Source organism: Dasypus novemcinctus, chromosome 8 (assembly GCF_030445035.2).
Source record: "Dasypus novemcinctus isolate mDasNov1 chromosome 8, mDasNov1.1.hap2, whole genome shotgun sequence".
Lineage (NCBI taxonomy): Eukaryota > Metazoa > Chordata > Mammalia > Cingulata > Dasypodidae > Dasypus > Dasypus novemcinctus.
In genome coordinates, this window is record NC_080680.1 from 70,300,416 (window position 1) to 70,318,240 (window position 17,825).

General features: G+C 36.7%; 1 pseudogene; it reads left to right on the forward strand.

Annotated features, from left to right (window-relative positions):
- The first annotated feature begins 1,540 nt into the window (after positions 1-1,540).
- On the forward strand, positions 1,541-1,718 carry LOC111762138 (U2 spliceosomal RNA; annotated as a pseudogene).
- The last annotated feature ends 16,107 nt before the right edge of the window (positions 1,719-17,825 follow it).

The following is a 17,825-nucleotide window of genomic DNA, read 5'->3' on the forward strand; positions in this document are numbered from 1 at the left end:
ATATTTCTAACTGTAAAATTCATATTGTTCAATCATAGATAATATTACCCTGTGTAAACTTGAAAATATCTATGTCAAGTTGACATTATCCCACAGGTCAAACTTAAAGAAGGAAGAAAACAAACATGTGTTTCACACTTTACATAAGGCACACAATGTGCTGGGTGCTTTGGATTGTAGCAGCCTATCAAATTTAGTAAAAATCAGTCAACTAGTCAACTTATTCTAAAGTTATCAATATAACAGTAGACACTATGCCTGGTCACTATGCCTGGTCAATTATTATAGAGGAATTCTCCATAGTTCAGAGATGCTATATAATGGGCCCAATATATTTCTCAACTATATAATAATTCGTTTTTAGTTCTGATTCCCATTTATAGTGCATGATGTTGATGTGGCAAACACGTACAGAGGCAGGAAAGCTAGGCAGAAGCAAAGTAAAATTTGTGTCTTTAAAATCATCATGTGGAAAGCCCAGTAAAATAGTGAGCATGAAATTTGGCATTTAGCATATTTTTTAAAAAGAAAGAAATTATTCCTTTGGCAAGTAATTCTTCAGGTGAAGGCTGTTACTGGCAAATTTTTCATCTTTAAAATCAAAAGCTTCCACTTTTCAACTATTCAGTGTTTCTCTTGAACTGTAACATAGTCATTCCTCTCAGCAACATAAGAGAATATCAATTATCTTATATCTCATTCTCCCTATAACTTGAAAATATCAGAGATGAGATTATGCTTTGAGTGTTGAATCATAAAAGCAGAAAATGTATGCAATTAATGATATGCAAAGACACTTAAAAGGGGAAAAATGGTTTTAAAGCAAGTAAGGCACAGCTATATTCAAGTTCTGTATTTCCTGGTGTGTTCTCTGGAATACTAGTTGTGGCAGAAGGGAGAAAATATCATGTTTAAACAAATTTGGCAATATTCTACATATCTGCTCCCTGCTTGGAGATTTACAATAAACATTTGCATATTAAACCCTCTGAGAAGCTCTTTAGTAAAAAGAATTTGAAAACGGTCTAACTTTATTTAATCCAGCATTTTAAAAACTTAATTGACTACAGAACTCTTTTCTTATACTATGCTACCGATTAGCATCTTAAGGAATTCCTGTTCCACAAATCACAGTGTAAGAAAATACTAAGTGTTTCTTAATAACTAATGAATAATTTCTGCTATATATATAAGGCATGGTCTTTGGAAGATTCTTTTAGTTTTGAATCAGGCATGTCTTTTATAGAAAAAATTCAGTACTCACAAAAACCCTCCCTGACTTGAAGAAATGAGTTTCTTTTTTTTTTTTTTTAGTTAAAACAAAACACACAAAAACTAGAGGTTTATTTATACACCACTGACTTTTGTTCATATATTCCAAAAGGCAATTTAAGGAAGAAGTGTAAACACATTTATGCAATTTCCTTGATGTCCATCACCACACATACAAAAAGAGATACCTAGTTTATTTCTATTTTCTAGAATTTGGCCTTTGCCTTGATTTTTATTTCACACTGATATCTAGAAATAGGACTAGTTAATTGCTTCTTGGCCTTTTGGCTAAGATCAAGTGTAGAACTAGTGTTAGGAATCTGTCATTTTAATTAATTTAAATGAAATGAGTTTCTTAAACTGATCTGACCAGCCCCATCTCAAAGGCTTCCAGATCTTCTGATATGAGACTGTAAATGTCTGGTGTCTCTTCTTTGGTTAAACATTTGTGAGAAGAAGCAGGACATCTTAAAAATAGAAATATTAAACAAAAGCACTAAGCCACTAAGAGCTGGCTCTGAAATCAAACTGCCTGTGCTCAATTTTGTATTTCACATTTATCGTTTCTCTGACCTTAAACAAATCACTCATTCTAGGTCTCAATTTCTTCATCTAAAAAAATGGAGGCAATGATAGTATCTTCCCCATCAGTCACAGTGAACATCAAGTAAGATAATCTGTGTAAAAGATCCTGGTATAGTACAATGCCTAGCACAAAGTAAGTTCTCTAAAAATACATTATTTAAAAGGTCCAATGCATAGTAAGTTCAGAAACAATGGAAAGAGGTCATATTTCCTATAATACACTCTAAAATTTTCGAGAATTTTTTCATTGGTTCCCTCCCCCATTCTATGTGTTCCCCTTTATTCTTCCTCATTCTCTTGATTCTTCCCTACCCTCAAAAGCATAAAATTAATGTCTCGTTCCTCATCTCCAAGCTGAAGTACTTAGTAAGGAGTAATAAATGAATTCATAAGGTCTTCTATTCAAGATTATCCATAACATCTCTACTTCTCTTACAAATCATTGAAGAATAAAGCATTCAAGCCTCAAAAGAAGAAAGAGAATAGCAATTTAAATGACAAAAGATGAAAGGGCTGTTATCAAGTGGGGCATCAGTCTAATCATGGTCCAGCATTTGCCTACTTTGTGTATATCTGAAACTATCCAGGAGTTCTCCTCATGTTTGAGGTACTTTATCTCCCACCATTGCCTCAGATATGGTCCAGCAACAATAACAGCAAACAATCCATCTATATAAATGGGTAAGCATTGTTTTCCTTATATTGCATACTCTAATTGTAATCTCCTTCCTTTCTCGCTTCCTTATATTGAGTTCCTTCCATGTATCATACCAAATGCTAACCCTTGAGAACAAAAACAATAATTAGCCATTGTCCCTATCTCAAGGCATATGCTATCTTGGAGGAAAGACAGACTTACAAACAAATAATTGCTATACATTTTGGAAACTGTTGTGTCAAAGGCATGTGTAAGGTGAAGTGGTGGGATAAAGGAAGAGGGAACAATTCTATGGAGGAAAAGGGGTCTACACTAAGGTTTCATAGAGGAGGACTCATATTAAACTGCATTGCATTTTGAAAGATGTATTGGAATCCCCAAGGAATATCAGGAAAATGCAAATAATAACTTATGGATGGGCATAAGCAAGGAATAACATGATCAACTACTTCAGAATTTTCTCCTCTAGAAAATGATGACGTTGGATTAGATGTTCTATGTGTAGAACCCTATAATTTATCTCCAAATCAGAACATTTTTGAAAGTGAAAACAATACTATTTACACTTATTCTAGGACAATGTGCACCAACTTGGTCTGCCCTAAGCAAACCAGGATAATGAATGGTCTCCACAAACACACAAATCCTGTAATGCTCTGCCCCTTTCTGTTGACTCTCTGTCATTACAGCACACTGCCCAAGAATCATGTTCCACTTAGCTTGAAGAAGCATTGAGACCCATTCTAAAGTATTATTCAAATAATTTTATTTTATTTTATAATTCCTCAGACACATATTTATAAACTCATAAATTTCAACACCCATAAAAGTCAGCTTGATTTTATACGACCCTGTTTTTACCATAACTACTCAATGTTAACCCCTTTCACCTTCATCCCTGAAAGTATAAGAACGATATTTTAAAAGAAATTTAATGCATGTATTTGTTTCAAGAATTTTTGGAAACATGAATAAAACTTGGAATAACAAAGCATAACAAATGGAAATCATTTCGCCATGATTGTTATTTTCAGTTTGAGGCTACTTTGTCTTGATCCTTCACAAAACAATTTTCTTCAGTGTATTTTGGGTTCCCTAAGAAAGAGGCTTAAAACAGTAACATGCACCGTAAGATTCAGACATGAATAGGGTTTTCATATCATTTAGTTATTGGTGAGTTCTAAGAAGATATTAAATATCAAATTTCAAATCCCTAGTGATTTTTATTACATGTGAATAAACACAAAGTAGGAATTTTCACCAATAGTTTTTCAATCCATTATGTAAAAATGTTCACAATATAATGGTATAAATGAAGCATCAGCAAACAAAAAGAAAGGCATAAAACTGTATTAAAAGTATGATTTCAATAATGTGTATAGAATATAAAATATCTATGCATCATATTTATATAACTATGTGAAAAAATTAACCATGGTGATATTCTAAATAATTCTGAGTTTCTGCGTTTATTTTCAGTATTTTTAGCAATTCTTTGTATTAGGAGATATTTTTTTCTTTTAATTTTAAACAAGGAACTGGTATTTCTCAAACTTTAATGGGCATACAAATCATCTGACAATCTTGTTAATGTGCAGAACCTGATTTATTAGATCAGGGTTGCAACCTGAAATTATATTTCTAACAAACTGAAAGGTAATACTAATGTTTCCTGTCTAAGGACCATACTTTGAGCGAAGAGCAGTATTTCTTCAATTGGAGAACTTTTTAAAACACCAATGTGAGAGTCCCACCACCTGAGATTCCAATTTAATTGGAATTTTAATTGGTCTGGGTGTAATGTACCAAATTATTCTAATAACATCCAGTTTTGAGAACCACTGCTAGAAGTTTATATTCCAAAAGATGTGACCTTGTTATTGATACGCATTGCAGCTCTATTGTCGGTGGTTTTTACATGATCTTTATGTTCTGTGTGATGGTAGACCATTCGCTTTTGTAGGAATGGCCCTTAAGATCTTCATATTTTCCCCACAGTAATTACTTTTGAGTTGTCCAAGCATATGAAAGCAACATCATCACTCACAGCTACATACTCCCTCTCATGGCTTCTTTGGAGTAAAATTTCAGTGAGTCAATAAGGTGTTCAGTAGAAACTGAACTCATACTGCAAGTGAAAGACATTCTTTGTGAGAGAAGATATATTATAACTCACAGAAAATGCAAAGTCCTTGATATATTTCTTATTCGATATTCACCTTTTACTAATTGGAAGTAGCGATATTATTTCTTGTTCTTGCAGTTGTACCAACTAGTCTTGTGACCTTGAGCAGGCCACTTAACCTCATATAAAATGAAGAGACACCATCAAATGATCCTTCCGTTCCCTTTCAGTTCTAAAGTTCTATAATTCTCTTCTTCCTTTCCTCCTCCCTCTCTTCCTACTCCTTATTGTCACTGTCATCATTATCAACATGTTCGTTATCTCAAATACTTGTGTGGTTCTCAAAGTTTAGCACCATCAAAAGTTCTTGAACTTTAGTGTACATCAAAATCATCCAAAAAAAAAAAAAAATCATCCATATGTCTTATTGTAACACAGATTTCTGGGCCACACCCCCAGAGTTTCTGGTATAGTAAGTCTGTTGTAGGAACTAAGAATTTACATTTCCAACATGTTCCCAAGTGATGATAATGATGCTGGTCAAGTCCACACTTGGAGAACCTCTACTGCGGAGCAATCACATTAGCTAAATAAGAATGCTTTGCAGTGAGGAGTAATTAGCACAGTGTGGAGGAAAATGGGCACTTAATTCCAAAAGCAATTGACATTTGTTGAGAAAGTACATTGCCTAAAGAATATTAAGGCATTTCACATGTGTGTTTTTAGAAAACTGCCTAACCTGACTCACAGTTCAACTTTGTTGGAAGAGAGCACTCCTGCTTTTCATCACTTGCATGCAATTTGGTACCAACAATAATAAGAGACTCTGGGATTGCTATCCTTCTCCAAATAAAAACAGGCTGAAACGAAGCAATGTTTCCCTCAATTTGAAAAACAACTCATTGCAAAAGAAGCTTGAGCTGGGGAAAGCGTAAGCAAGCAAACAAACTAACATACAAATAAAATCAATCCAACAATACCAATGGTTAACTTAAAAAACAAACAACAACAAAAAAAAAAACCAGCTTTCACCATACAGTCATACAATTACCTCCAGAAAATCAAGAATGATCTCCAAGATCTGATGTATTCCCTTTGGATGTATACTATTCAGATCATTTAGACTCTGGTTATGGGAATCTAAAGCTTACCTACTATTTTGAATTGTTTTGGGTTTTTTTTCCCTTTCTAAATTTAACCTGTTTTCATGTGGGTGGAAAAAGAGAAAGCTATATATTATTAGATATTGGCAAATCCATTGTCTTAATTTTCTTCACAGCACACATTGTAAGGAGGAAAATTTAAGTGTCACTCAGTCTACTATTTCTGTGTGAAATCATTCCTATGTGTTGATCTGTAGAATGGTATATATTCACAAACCTAAGCACACACATATACATATACTTTATATACATACATGTGCATGAGATGAAAACACACGAGTATGCATGCATCTTTACAAAGTCATGTTATCCTTTCAAGAAACTTCTTTAGGATTGATAATAAGATAAACAAGACTCTTGCTTCCCTTTGCTCTAGCAAAGTGTGCCTTTGCATATTTCAAGTCTTTCTTGGGGATGCGCAGAGCATGTAAGTTACCCTGGCTGTGCTGAGTCAGCAGTCATCTGACAACTGCAGCTTTTTTGTACAAGGACCCCTTCTATGCTAAGCTTAGAGAATATATGTATTCTTCAAACCTATTTTAAGATCAATATTATTAATATTCCTCATTAGCTATTATAATCAACACAGTTTTCTTTCATAGAAAATAATTTTCAAAATATAAAACTCCCAAAATGGTTTAGATGAAAGAAAAACGAAGTAGTGTAGAAATGGCTTTAGGTTTCTTTTATTAGTTTTTTAGAGGAAGATATTAAAATGTTCACCCTGAAGCTTTATCAAATGTTTTGGAGCTTCTTTGTACCTCTGCTCAGTAGTTATAAATTTGAGGACTCCATGCTGCTTCCACCATGGGCATTTTTTCGGTAACTTTATATGAAGAAGAGGGATTTTTGAGTTTTGTTGTCATGGTAACCCTACATTCAGGTTGCAAACCTTTATTGAATGTTTTGGGCATTTCTCTATTGCAGCCTTCATTTAATATATTTTGATGTTCATATGTTTAAATTCACTACTTCAGCTCTGATAGAGCTGTTTGGCTTTTAATATACACATCCATATATATTTTTAAATGCTTAGGTATCCACAAGAAAGAAAACTCCTAAACATGATTCTTTTTTTTTTCCTCCCTTCTTCCCTCTTGCTACCTAAGATTTTTCATTTGTGAAAAACAAAAGAAGACATACAGGTAAAAGTCTCAGAAAATAGGGGAAATACATATTCTCTTATTGTAGCACATGACAGGGCCACAATGTATTTCTGAGAAGGTTATAATTTTTCCCATATTATTTTCTTTATTCAAAAAGGACAGAAATACAAGGGCAAAGGACAATGGGGACCAAGGAATTCAACAGGAGATATGGGAAAAGCACAGGGTATCAGGAAGGTGAACCTAACTATTTGCTCTTTTTACAGAGGCTTGTTGCTTCCTGCATTTCTGAAAACATTACTCTAAGAAATGCATGTGTCTCATGAAGGGTAAATTAGAATTTCAAGGAAAAAGGACTTGGCCATCAAATACATTAGGATAACACTGGATTCTATAAAGAATTTAGTCTACTTCTGTGCATTGTGATATCTTTGAAGGATCAAATAGTGTTACCCCAAATTATTTGGCCAAGAGCCTTCGGGGTGGGTCACCTACAGTCACACATTGAGACATGCTGCTTTAGAAATCTATTACAAATATGAACTGGAACAGAAAAGATTCCTACATGAGTCAGCAAAATGATATTTGAATCACATCTTACCCTCCTTCATACCTGCAGAATACACTTGAGGACATGGGTCACTGAAAGAAAGATCAGAGCTCAAGTGAGGAAAAGTTTAGGCAATAGGTTCTCCATGTACTATAGAAATCACCTCCACTTGTGCTCCCTCAGGAAACTGATAGCAGCAGCTGGAAAAGGCCTCCAATAGCACACTTCAGGAAGGATTGGAGATGCATGGTGGAACATATCATGAAATTCTTCTGAGAGGAACAAACAAACTCATTAACTTCAGGACAGAGCAACTGAGACTGAACTCTGAGGGCCTCTCTCATATGAATGCTACTGTTTTACCCATGCACATGTATTCAACCATAATTTAAGCCTTTAGTTAGCCACATTTTAACTTCAGTAATGGGAGCCTGGAGAATAATTTTCAATCAAATAAAAATACATTTCTTAGAAATTTTGAAGCAAAACAATCACTGGAGCTGATGCTTATGGACTATGATTCTTGGGGATTTGATATTTCTGTTTAGTGCAAAACAATTAGAAATCATTACCTGTAGCATTTTTCAATATACAGTGCTTTAGGCTTTGTATTCTGTTTTGAAACCCCCTAATAAGTGCAAGTTGATTATGCTGATGGTAATGAGTAATACTTAATACTTTTCATATCCAACCATACTTCAGATTATATTTGCCCTGCAGTATTATTTTATAAGTACACTCAAAATAAAAATCATAAAGGGGGTTGGGTCTTAGAGATAAACCACTAGTACATTGAAATTTGTTAGCCTTAGTGAGTTAGTCTTCCTGATCTCACCTTCCAGTTCCTACACTGAAATGGGTTGAATTGTATTCCCCAATTCAAATCCTAAGCCCAGTCCCATGAACATGACCTATTTGGAAACTGGACCTTGAAGTGAAGTGTGATTAGTCAAGACGAGGCCAAACTGCATTAGCGTAGCCCCTAACCCAGTATGACTGCTATCTTTAGAAGAGGAAACTTGGACACAGAGACAGACAAACACAAAAGGAAGAAGAGAAGGAAGAGTAGAAGCTGCAAGCCAAGGAACACAAACACCAGAAGCCAGAAGAGGCAAGGAAGGATTCTCCCCTACAGGTTTCATGGGAGCATGGCCCTGCTGACACCTCAATTTCAGACTTCCAGCCTCCAGAACTGTGAGATAATACATGTCTGTTGCTTTACCTAGTTCGTGGCACTTCGTTACAGCAGCCCTAGGACATACCGACCAGCATCTTTCTCATGGTTGCATGATATCCAAGCATAGTAACGCCTCAAGGCATGAGTAGGAAAGAGGAAGAGGCAGAATGTACGCTGTCAGTCTGAAATGTCCATTTCAAACCACAGCACCATTGCTTTCTTCAGCGAAAGAGAATCTCTTCATGCCAGAATCCATTCCATAACCAAACTGTTGCAGGGTGCTTCAAGGTCTGAAAACTATCCAAATAAATTTCTGTGCTCTTACCTTACAGGGTCCATTGAATTTGAAGAGTACATGTCCTCATGTGCTATAAGCTTCAGCTTCTTTGCCTGATTGATTTCTCCATCATAGTGAATTAAGAAAGGCAAGTGCAATGGTTACTCTGGGCGTTCCCACCAGATCGCCTTTGCCAGGCCATGAATTCATCTCCCAAGTGCTGTTAAGTGTTGGCTGCTGAGGGTTCACAGCTCCCTGCTCTCCAGAGAATTTCCCTAAGCCCTAAATGGAACCACTACCTGCAGGCATAACCACTCCATGTAGGAACCACTATAAGTGAGTCACATGCAAGCCAGGACAGTCCCAGTTTCAGTACTGAAAGTCCAAAGTCCCAGAAAACACTCACTCCCTGGCTGGCTGCATTGGTTGGCCTTGCCCACACCCCCTTATAACTTGTGAGCAATTGATATAGGGTTGCCTCAAGGTGTGACCAACCCTATGGTACAATTCACTGCTCCTGAGTGGAATCAGGCTGAAACTAGACTCCAGTTTACACTGCTTCTTATTTAACTATTTCCCCTGCCCTATCCTGCTCCCTTTACATTTTTTTTTTCTTAAAGCCCTCCCTCCATAAATTATGTATTCCCAAATCCTAGTCTCAGGCTCAGGAATTCTACCTAAGAAAGCAAGCCTCTCAGCACTAGGAAATGAGATCCATGAGGGCAGCAAAATATAGTGAGTAATGTGTGGTTTTGAAGTAAAACACACCCAAGATGGTAGCCAACATTTTTTCTTGCAAAGTGTGTAACCTTATAAAAGTTGCTAAAGCTCTCTTTCTCAGTTCCTTTATCTAGTAAATGGTGATAATAATACCCTCTTGCAGGATTTTGTGATAATTTATAAATTGATAATATTGTGGGCATATAGTCAGTGCTCAATAAATTCATGAAAATATTCAGCATTTATATAAAAGTGAGAGATCATTGAATGGGTACTCAATAAATGTTCATTGCATTAAATTACCCACGCTAAATAGAATTTCTGTAGTTATCATTTATCTAAAAAGCATTTACTTAAAGTAAGATCTATTTTAAGTATTACTTCAAATATGTATATGAATAAAAATTTCAACAAACTACAGGACAATTCTGATCTCAAGAAGGTTCTTTCAACTGAAATTTGATTTTACGAATAAGTTATAGATTTTTAAATATACATTGTGATTTTTAGAACAATCAGATATTTAGAGGACATTGGGCAGGCTAATTTTGGAGGGAAATATGAAAATAATAATTATTCTATTACTCTAATTGCTTATTGAATTCTACCATAGTTCTTCACAGATGTATAAGCCTACACCCCTAACTAGAGTAAAGGTTCTGAGATACGACTGGAGTTTTAAAAAAATAAATGATTACTTTTACTTATTGAGCCCTACCTGTCCATCTGGTTCTATGACATGTGTGCTACATATGTAGGCTCTTTTATTAATAATTCTCACAACACTGAAGTTGTGAGATGACTAATGTTACAGAGAAGGAAACTGAGACTCAAAATATTAACTCTAAGCCACCGAGAAAAAGGAGGGAATGTGGAAGGAAGAACAGGTAGGAGGACCTTCTCTTTTTAGAGATCAAGTAAAATTAAGCTATCTTGAAGTACATTTAACTTGTGTTGATGGTTACTCATTTAAAAATATGAACTTCCCCTCCACCACTGACTTCTTAGAATCCAAAAATTATGATATATAATGAGTATTGTATCTGAACAATTCATGATTATCATATCTGAATTTTTATTAAAGAGAATGAGCATTCAGGAATTCAACTGCCTCACCTAATCCCTTCTCATTTCTAACTTCCTGTAAAACTCTCCTGTAAGTCACACAGGCCTCCTCCTTTCTATATCAAACAGCTGTCCATCTATCAACAATCTTTACTGGGGACAGAAGCAGCATCTTGACACTTGAATAGGTTTTATACCTACTCAATTTTAGGAATTCAAATACGAATTTTATCCATAAACCATGGGCTAAAATACCAACTCCACTCAAAAACAGTGAGTGAGGAAAAGCGTATTCAACACTTATATGTAGAGTCTTAAGAGTCAATTTTTAAAATAGAGCCTAATTTATGAAATTTTAATTGACTAGTGGGCATCATGCTTTAATTATGAATTTGAAAAGACCCCGGCAGTAGACTAGCTCTGACAGCCTGTGACACGATGTGGGCTTAGAGAATAGGTATTTATACAGGCAGTGTCAATCACCCAGTGCATGCTATTTCAACTGCCTGTCCCAATCAGGGCCAGCATCCAAAAGTACAGCAATTAGAATGAGATGAAAAGCACTGGGGTCATTAAGGTGGAAGTCAACAGCCAGAGGAGCCCACAGAGACAGCACAAAATGTCACCTTCATACAGATGGCTATTTTAATACAGATAAGGCAAATTGAAGACCTTTAAAATGGGGCCACATAACTTGTTGAGATGGAAAAGAAAGGTCTAATTTAACAAAATTAAGCAGCTCACATATTTCCCAAGGAATTTAGGGATTCAACTCTACATTTCACTATCATATTTGGCAATAATCTCTTAAACTAATTGTTAGGTATTATATAGGGACCACTATTTGATCTTATAACATAATAACTAATGGATGCTGAGACCAATAAACCACAAATTCATGAATATTTTCAGCAAAATCATTAAGTAGCTTCATTGTTATCCTTTTTTTGCCAGCATTTTGTGAAAAGAGAGGAGAAACAAGGTCATGGTTAGAAAAGCACTAGGTTTAGAGTCAGAAGGTAGAAATTCACATTTGACTCAATCTATTCTAGCTTTGAAATCTTGAGCAAGATTTTGAACCTTAGTTCACTTACCTATAAAGTGTGACAATAATATTGTCATGCCAAGTATGTTCAAGTTCTTAAAAGACAAATAAAAAGAATCATGATGAAAAACTGTATCAGTTAGGTATTGCTGTGTAATAAGTTATTCCAAAATTTGTCAACTGAAAAGAACAAACATTTCTTATCTCTCAGTTTCTATGAGTCACATAACTGGAAAGAGCTTAGTTGGATGGTTCTGGCTCAGAGTTTCACCCAAGAGTCTGGTTAAGGTATTGACCAGGGTTGCAATCATCTCAAGGATCACTGGGAGAGGGGAAAGGATCTGCATCCAAGTTCATACACATGGAATTTGACAAGTCTCAGAAGACTCACTTCAAACCTTACTCACACAACTACTGGCAGGCTTCAGAAGATTCATTTTCAAGCTTTAACATGGCAACTGGCTTCTACTTGAGTGAGCGATCTAAGAACAAGAAAGAGCACCAAAGACAGAAACTTCTTCTAACCTAATTGCATTACTTCTACTGTATTCTATTTGTTTTTCTATTTGCAAATCAGTAAGTCCAACTTACATTTAATAGGAAGGGATTACAGAGTGTAAATAACAGGAGATAGAGATCATTGGAGGCCATCTTAGAGGCTGCTTACCTCAAAAACTATGGAGAAACTATAAAAATTTGAGTCTTTTAGTCAATTTAGTCATGGAGTAAATAAAATGAAATATATAGTTACTTAGGTTCTTTCCATAATTTTTACTAGATTTGTGGCACATAATTAACTAAATTATTTGGTTGTTTTGTCTTTATGTAGTCACTGTGTTTAAGCAACTGAAGTGTGTTTTTTTGTCTTTATTTATTTTTTAATGTTACATTAAAAAAATAAGAGGTCCCCATATACTCCCCAACCCCTTCACCCACTCCTCCCCCCATAACAACAACCTCCTCCATCATCATGAGACATTCATTGCATTTGGTGAATATATCTCTGAGCACCACTGCACCTCATGGTCGATGGTGCACATCATAGCCCACACTCTCCCACAGTCCAGCCAGTGGGCCATGTGAGGACATACCATGTCTGGTAACTGTCCCTGCAGCACCACCCAGGACAACTCCAAGTCCCGAAAATGCCCCCACATCATACCTCTTCTTCCCACTCCCTACCCCCAGCAGCCACCATGGCCACTTTCTCCACACCAATGCCACATTTTCTTCGATTACTAATCACAATAGTTCATGAAGAGAATATCAGTAAGTCCACTCTAATCCATTCTCTATTCCTCTATCCTGTGGACCCTAGAATGGCCATGTCCACTCCACATCTATATCAAGAGGGGCTTAGTTTCCACATGGATGATGGATGCAATTCTCCTGCTTTCAGTTGTAAGCACTCTTGGCTCCCTGGTGTGGTGGTTGACCTTCTTCACCTCCATATTAGTTGAGTGGGGTAAGTCCAATAAACCAGAGGGTAGGAGTTACAAGTCTATTAAGGCTCAGGGCCTGGCTATCACATGGTGAGTCCAGAGATTCAGGTTCCCTGGGTATACATTAAACCCCAGCACCAACTACAGTTCCGGTAAAAGTAACAGGAGAGACTTGTGGACAAAGATCACATCTAAGTCCAGCTCCATCACACAGAAACACAAATTCTAAAGTAGGACCAACTGAGAAGGCACTGAACTCCAACTGCCATGACCATAGAACCTGTGGGTCCCTGTAGCCCTCCGAAGAACTAATACCTGGGGTTCTATCTACTTAATCTGTCTCTGGGACTCTGCTCAGGTGTGCATAAGGACAACCCCTCTGATAACCTCCTGGCTCTTTTTGGAGACTCATAGCCATATAAACTCATTTGTCCTTTCCATTTCCCCCTTTTCTTCAGGTCAAAAAGCATTTTTAACTCCTGGTATTACATGTAGATTGAGATATTCTGCTGATCCAAGTTGACCCTTTTATTCAAGGTGATTTTCTAGTTACATCATCAGCTGGTACTTGGTAGTAATCGCTCAGCACCAGGGAGGCTCATCCCTGGGAGTCATGTCCCATGCTGGGGGGAAAGCAACACATTTACATGCTGAGCAACTGAAGTTTTGAAAGCTCAAGCATGATGTTCTTTCTCCAGTATTTTACAATTTCTTTTAAATTTTATTGAAGTATATCACTCATACATAAACATATATAAACAATAAGTGTATGGTAATAATTTTGAACTTAACAAAACAAACATATATAACATCATACAGGACTCTCATAACTCACCTTACCACCAACACCTTACATTGGTGTTAAACCTTTTTAACTAATGATTAAAGAGCATTGTTAAAATATTACTACTAACCAAAGTATTTTCCCCAACCCACTCTATTATTATTATCTTTATATCATTTATATATAAGCATACATAAACAATTAAGTGTATAGCAAAAATTGTGAACTTACAAAGCAAACATACATAACATCATACGGGGGTCCCATACATCAACCCTCCACCAACACCTTGTACTGTCCTGAGACATGTGCGACAGATTATGAGAGAATATTACCAAAATCTTACTACTAATTTTAGTCCTTAGCTTACATTTAGTGTATTTTATTCCCCAACCCATCCTATTATTATTTTTTAAATATATTTTTTAAAGCAGAAGTGGTATACTTATAAAACAATCATGCACATGTGCAGAATTCCCAAACAACACCCCTCTATCAATACATTACACTGCAGTGGAACATTTGTTACAGATAAGATAATATCACATGATATGATTGTTACCACGACCATAGTGTACATTTGGCTCACATTTTCCATACTGTTCCATTTTCAATGCAGTACATCTTTGGCATAGATACAAGAATATTATATTATTACTGCTAATGAGAGTCCATAGGTCACTCCAGTTGTATTTTTCCCATGTTTCTCCACATTCCCAATACCCTGCAGTAGTGATGTACATTTGCTCTGGCTCACAAAGGACATTCTTGCATCTGTACCATCAACAACAATTCTCATCCACCTCTTGATTTACTGTGCTATTCAGTTCCTAGATTATACTCTAGCATTCTGTCAGTTGGCATTTAAATACCTAGACTACCATTTTCAACTACATCCCCATTTTAAAAAATAGCTGTTTATCACTGTTTGTTACCATCTACTCTATACATTTCCACACATTTACAGTAAAGCTAATTAAAACTTCTGTATACATTAAATATCAGTAGTCCATCTCATTCCTACTCTTACTTCCTTTATGAATCCACCAGTTACCACCAGGTCTTGAAGATATTTTCCTACAATTTCATCTAGAAGTTTTATGTTTCTTGCTTTTATTTTTAGGTTTTAATCATGTTGAGTTAATTTTTGGATAAGGTGTGAGATAGGGGTCCCCCTTCCTTTTCTTGGCTATGGATCTCCAGTTCTTTCAGCATCATTTGTTGAATGGACTGTTTTGCCCCAGCTGTGTGGGTTTGACAGGCTAGTCAAAAATCAATTGTCCCTATACATGAGGGTCTGTTTCTCAACCATCAGTTTGGTTCCATTGCTCTATGTGTCTGTCTTTATGCCAGTACCATGCTGTTTTTACCACTATAGCTAGGAAATATGATTTAAACCCTGAAGATGAGGGTTTGCCTTTCCATTTTATGGTATTTCTGGCTATTCAGGACCCCTGACCCTTCCAAATAATTTTGATAACCGTGTTTTCAATTTTTGTTTTTTGAAATGTCAGTGGAATTTTTATCAGAATTGCATTGAATCTGTATGGCAATTTGAGTAGAATTGACATCTTAATGATATTTAGTCTTCCAATCCATGAGCATGGAATGTTCTTCCAGTTATTTAGGACTTTTTTTATTTCTTTTAACTTTGAGCTGAAGTTTTCTGAATCCAAGTGTTTTATAGCATGGTTAAATATATTCCTGACTATTTGAGTTTTATCTATTATATTTTATTTTCACCTCTCTTTTGACACTTTTAGTTACTTTTATTGATATACTCTTCATTTCTAGACTCTCTTCCAGGGCACTCTCTCCTGTCTTTTCTTTTCAGACTCTAGCACAATCTTAAGTGTTTTCTGAAAAATTTGGTCTTTTGCTTAGAAATTCTCTCAATTTCTGTTTATCTGTGAATATTCTCATCTTGCCCTCATTTTTGAAAGACAGTCTTGTTGAATATAAGATTCTTTGCTGGAAGTTTTTCTCTTGTACTATCTTAAATATATCATACCACCATCTTCTTGCCTCCATGGTTTCTGGGGAGAAATTAGCACTTAAACTTATTGGGTATCCCTTATATATTATGTATTGCTTTTCTTTTGCTGTTCTCAGAATTCTCTCTTTGCCTTTGGAATTTAACATCCTATTTAGTATGTGTCTCGGGGTTGGTCTAATTGGATTTTTTTTTTCAGATGGGAGTAGATTGTGCTTCTTGGGCATGGATAGCTATGTCCTTCAATAGAGTTGAGAAATTTCTACCATTATTTCGTCAAATATTGCTTCTGATCCTTTTCCTTTCTCTTCTCCTTCTGGGACACCCATGGCACATATGTTTGCATGCCTTTTGCTGTCATTTAGTTCCCTGACATCTTGTTCAATTTTTCCATTCCTTTCTTTATCTGTTCTTGTGTAGTATGTTCACTTTCAGAGGCCATTTCTTCAAGCTCACCAATCCTTTCTTCTGCCTCCTCAAATCTGCTATTATATGATTCCAAAGTTTTTTTAATTTCATTTATTGAATTTTTCATTCCTATAAGATCTGCTATTTTTCTATGTATGCTTTCAAATTCTTCTTTGTGCTCACCTAGTGTCTTTTTAATGTCCATAATCTCTATAGCCATCTCATTGAATTTATTAAGGAGATTTGTTTGAACATTTATGATTAGTTGTTTCAACTCCTTCATGTCATCTGGAGGCTTTTCTGATGGGCCATAGCTTCCTGTTTCTTGGTGTGGATTATAATTTTTTGTTGGTATCTTGGCATTCAGCTTACTAGAGTATTTATTCTGGGTGCAGTTTTTCTCTTTAGTTTAGGGATTCCTGCCCTTTCTCCCTTGCTGGTCTTGCAGTAGGAGCCAAGTATGTAGTTGTTGCCATAAACTGTGGAAGTTCAAGCTGCCCTCATTGCCTCAGGGCCTGATGAAGCTTCTCCCAATTTTTGCCTTTGCCAGGGGTAAGCACAGAGTGTGTGGAATAATCTGAGTCAGCAGGCATAGACTTTAGTGGCCCAGACAGACTGATGAGGCTTCATATCCCTTTCTCTCCTGCCCAGGGTGGAGATGGAGCTGCAGGTGTGGGCAGCAATCTATGCAGTGTGGGTCCAAGATGACCACAGTTGTTCTGGTAGGTCCAATTATTCAGTTTGTGCCAGCCAATTTTACCTGCAGTTACCTGGAGAGGCTGGTACAGAACCCACCAGCTTCCTCCCTGCTAAGATGGGGCTGAAGTCTAGGCTAGGGCTGCAGGCTGATCTGGGTGAAAGGAACCAGTTCCTACCATCACTGTGATTTTTAGTCAGCCCGGCTTCCCCTCATGCTGGGGGTGGAGTCAAAATGGCGACCACTGGCCTCTTTCTGACTTGGACAGATTCACACCCTACCTGTTCGGGCTATACTTTAGCCAGCCGAGTCTATTAATCAGTAGCCAAAATCAGTGGCCCACTGTCTCCTCCTCTCCTGTTTTTGGGAAATAGAGCTTCCAGTTCCAGCCACAGAACAGTTCCTCAGGCAGCTAGTGCAGTCAGAGTAGGAAAATCACTGGCCTCCATGGTTGGTTGGTAATTTCTGGAGAGGCTGGCACAGGTCCTCCCAGCTTCCTCCCTGCCAGAGGTGGGGCTAGGGCCTAGACTAGAGCTGCAATCTGGCCTGGATGGAAGGAAGCTGGCCCCTATCAGCACTGGGATTTTCAGTCTACTCTGCTTCCCCTCAAACCAGGCACAGAGTTAAGATGGCAGCCACCTGCCTCCCTCCAACTTGGACAGGCTCAAACCCTAGCTGTTCCCGGGATTATACTTTAGCCTGCTGAATTTACTCATCAGGAGCTGAAGTTGATGCCCAATTGTCTCTTCCTCCCTGGT